At 41.9% G+C, this 4580-nt stretch overlaps 1 pseudogene; it reads right to left on the reverse strand.

The window, feature by feature from the left end:
* The window catches only part of LOC116104596, a 10629-nt pseudogene extending 6402 nt beyond the window's left edge, over window positions 1–4227 (reverse strand).
* Between the last annotated feature and the right edge of the window lie 353 nt (window positions 4228–4580).

The following is a 4580-nucleotide window of genomic DNA, read 5'->3' on the forward strand; positions in this document are numbered from 1 at the left end:
CTCAGAGTCAAGCTGTCTCTGTGATCCTGTGATTCTGGGATCCTGTGACCCTGGGCTTTTTAGAGCACATGTGAGTGCAGCAGCTTCCTCTGGGTGTTGTGGGACTGGCTTCGGAGCCTGCTCCAAGGTCTGCTCAGGACACCAGCCCAGAGAGACTGGAAGGAACCTAACTTTGTAAGTTTTATCTATCTAAAAAACCATCCATTTCATTTAGGTTTTCCATTTTTGTGGAATACATGTTCACTTCCCTTTGCTTGAGCTCTTGCACCAGGTTGGGCCAGAGATCTCTGTGGAAAGCCTCTGGCACTCAGGCCCACACATACTTATCAAGGAAAAAAATCAACAAAGATGAAGTCTCAATTTTCAACATTTATGTCCCCAGTGCAAGGGCATCCACATTCATAGAACATGCATTACTAAAGCTTAAATCACACATCAAACCCTACAGAGACTTTAACACCTCACTCCCACCAATGGACAGGTCACATAGAAACTAAACAAAAATAATGAAACTGCTAACAGACATCTGAAGAACATTTATCTATTACTGCTTTTAATATCCTTTCTTTGTTTTGTGCATTTGGTATTCTGATTATTATGTGACAGGAGGAATTTTTTTTCTGGTCCAGTCTATTTGAAGTTCTATAGGCTTCTTGTATGTTCATGGGCATCTCTTTCTTTAGGTTAGGGAAGTTTTCTTCTATAATTTTGTTGAAGATATTTACTGGCTCTTTATGTTGGGAATCTTCACTTTCCTCTATACATTTCATCCAAACACAAATGAATATATCTTCTCAGTACCTGATATTACCTATTCTAGAACTGACTATAAAGTCAGTTATAGAGGAAGCCTCAACAGATAAGAGTGAAATAATACCTTGTATCCTATCAGACCACAATTGATTAAAGCTGGACAGTAACAGAAATAACAGAGCTTATTAACTCATGGAAAGCCTACAAACTCAAGAAACTGAACAACACTCTACTCAATTGTCACTGGGTCAGGGAAGAAACAGTGAAATTATAGATTTCAATGAAAATGACATACCCAAACTTATGGGACCCAATGAAAGCAGTACTAAGAGGTGAGTTTGTTGCAATAAATGCCTACATACAAAATTTGGAGAGTTCTCATGCTCCAAATTAAAATACAATTAAAATACAATTTAAATAAATTTAATACAAATTAAAGTACAATTTAAAGTATACCTGAAAGTTCTATTAAAAAAGAATCAAACTCAACTAAGAGGAGTAGACAATAGGAAATAATCAAACTCAGGGCTGAAATAAATCAATTAGAAATGAAGAGAATATAAAGAATCAATAAAATCAAGAGCTGCTTCTTTGAGAAATTCAACAAGATAGACAATCCCTTAGCCAAACTAAAAGGCAGAGAGACAGTACCCAAATTAACAAAGTCAGAAACAAAAGGGAGACATAACAGTCATTGAGGAAATTTAAAAAATCATTAGGTCTTACTTCAAAAGTCTGAGCATGTGTGGGACTCTCTTTGCTGTGTCTTCCAGGCCGCTCCATTTCCCCATGCTGCCCTGCACTGAGTCAGGTCCGGCTGGGCCAATGAGAGACTGACTAGCCAGTGAGGACTGCAGACCTCTTCCCAAGTGTTACATCTCTTAGAACAAAGACTCAGACAATGGAGTAGATCTTTCACATGCTTTTACTTCCCTGGATAGGATATATATATACAGTTACGGGGGGGGGGGGGGGGGGTGGTCATTCTGATTTCAGCAGCAGTTATCTCTCATTGGTTTGGGCTGAAAGTCTTTATTTGCATGTAAGAGGGCTTGACCAATATCACACACCTCTCCTGCTGGGGCACTTGTGGGGGGTTGGGACTAAAACATGAGCCAAGGTCCCAGGAGTTATAGCCAAACTCCTTCCATCCCATCCCTTCCAGGCAGAAATATTGCCCACTGGAGCTCTGGGGTTCTAGGCCTATTACTCAACTGGGCCCAGGTTGCCTGAACAGACCACTGCCCCACAAGTATGAAATGGTCTTCTGTGGGGAGCCGTGAAGCTTGAGAGGCATTCGCCATGGCAAGATGGCACCTACTTCCGATGTCGAGTAAACAACTGTTTGCGCATGTGCATAGAGAACTGTTTGCGCATGTGCGTGGAGTGAAAAGGACACCATGTCACGACCCATTCTGGGGCGTTACATAGGGTAATGAGCGAACAGCCAATCATGGGCAGACACGCCATGCTGTGGGCGGACACGCCGCACTGTGGTGTATATAAGCAGTGCGGATTTTGGGCTCGACCTTTTTTCCCTCTGGGAGAGGGCAGTAAACGTGTCGCTGCAGAAGGAACCTAGTGTCCGCGTGTCTTCTTCCCAGCGAGAAGACTGCGCGGGCTACAATCTTCCTCATCTCTTTTGATTAATGTTGGTTGAAGGTCTTACTAGATATTACAGTGTCTATTCCAGCTTCTTTCTTGTGTCTGCTCAAAAATCTTTTTCAAAACCTTTACTCTGAGGTAATGTCTCTTTTTGTTGCTGGGCTATATTTCTTATATGCAACATAATAATGAATCCTGTTTATGTATCCACTCTGTTAACTTGGTTTTTTATTGTTGTTGTTGCTGTTGTTGTTTTTAGTGAATTGAATCCATTGATGGGGGATATTAATGACCAATGTATGTTAATTCCTGTAATTTTGATGGTGGTGGTTGTGTGTGTCTGTGGGGTGTGTGTGTGTGTGTGTGTGTGTGTGTGTGTGTGTGTGTTGGTTTTGTTGGAGTGGAATTATTTCTTGGATATAGTTATCCACCTTCTGTTAGACTTTCTCTTCTTGTATTCTCTGTAGAGCTGGATTAGTAGAAAGATATTGTTTAAATTTGGTCTTGTCATAAAATATATTGTTCTCTGTTCATGGTGATTGAAAGTTTTGCTGGGTATAGTAGTCTGGGTTGGTATCTGTGATCTATTTGAGACTGTAAAACATCTCTCCAAGCCATTCTGGTTTTTTTTGGGGGGGGGGTGGAGGAAGAGATAATATCATGAATTTTATTTTAGGGGAACTAATGTTGAGCATTTATGTGGAGAGAGGAACCTGAGAGAGGAACAAAGGGGGAAGAGGAGAGGAGGATCAAGGGCAGAGCCTTGGGGAACATCAGAACTTAAGCAATATAGAGGAGGCTCAGAAGTGGCAAGAGAGCTCTTGCTCTCTTGCTCTGTCCTCTTGCTCCTTACCCCACCTCTCCCTCTACCCCTTCCCCTCCCCCCGTTCCCTTCTCCACTCTCTCTCCACATGCTCATGGTGAGCCTCTACTCCTTCTTTCCCTCTTCCCCTCTCCCTCTCTCTCCCTCCCTCCCTCTCTGCCTTTCTCTGTCTCTACTCCCTCAACTCCCCTCCCCATGCCCTGAATAAACTCTATTCTATACTATTTTTTTTTAAAGTAGTAACAAGAGAGATATCTATCTCCTAGGCTGCCATTCTGTACACAGAAGTCTCAGTGCATCTTTGGTCTACCTTCTTAAAGCATCATTTAAAATCATCTACTTTAATATACAGGAAGCAAACAAAACATAAAAGAATGATGTCCAAGTATCAGAGTCGGTAGCCTTAGAGAAATCAGAGAACAGGGCTTTCCCTGGTGTTCATGGGGAAGAATACAGCACAGACCTAAGCTCTCCATCAAAGCAAAATGCTGATTCTCCTTGTCATGGTCCTGGTTTTGCTCCCATGCTCCTCCTCCAGCGTTCAGAAATCTTCCAGAACCAAGAATGACTCTTTCCCTTAGGTCGTTAATATTTTTACTTAGGGAAGAAGGCCGCTTAACTTGTCATAGTGTCAAGATCCCAGGGGAGTTGTCATCCTGCAGGATGATGAGAGCAAAGCTTACTGTTTGCTTTCTGTCTATTGTGATTAGAAGCTGAGGACAGTGGAGTCTCTGGATCTCTGGAGGACTTGTCTGAGTTCTGGCTGGCTTTCTGTGGGTTGTTTTCCTTTCTCCTTGGTAAACACCTGTTTAGAGGTTCAGTGTTTTGAGTTCAGTATGGCTCCAAGGCAGCAATTGATCCTCAAGGGATAACTGAGGCTCTGAAGGCAGGTCCAGTTCAGAAAATAAAGGAGTTTCCTGGGGTAGAGCAAGCTCTGGGAAGGAAATGAATTCTGATGCGTAGGTCTCAAATACTTCACTCAGCTCTTTCACCATTGGGCACTGAGGGTCTGGAACACTGATCCTCATGGGTATCCGTGCCAGCTGAACAGTCTCAAACAGTCACAAGACCCAGATCCCTGCTCTCCATTCTGTCTTTTAAGGTCTCTTCTGAGAAGTCTCTTATAATTCTAATTGGTCTGCATTTTTATGTTACTTGGCCTTTATCCCTTGCAGCTTTTACTGTTCTTTCTCTGTGCTGTACATTTAGGGTTTGATCATTGTGTGACAGGAAGAGTAGCTTTTGGTTTGGTTTGGTTTGGATTTTTTTTTTTTTTTTTTTTTTTTGCCAATCTATTTGGTGCTCTCAAAGCTTTTTGTATGTTTAGAGGCATCCTTTTCTTTAGGAGAAATAAATTTTATGTCATTTTTTGAAGATACTTTCTGACTCTCTAAGTTGG

This window comes from Mastomys coucha, unplaced genomic scaffold (genome assembly GCF_008632895.1).
Source record: "Mastomys coucha isolate ucsf_1 unplaced genomic scaffold, UCSF_Mcou_1 pScaffold22, whole genome shotgun sequence".
Classification (NCBI taxonomy): domain Eukaryota; kingdom Metazoa; phylum Chordata; class Mammalia; order Rodentia; family Muridae; genus Mastomys; species Mastomys coucha.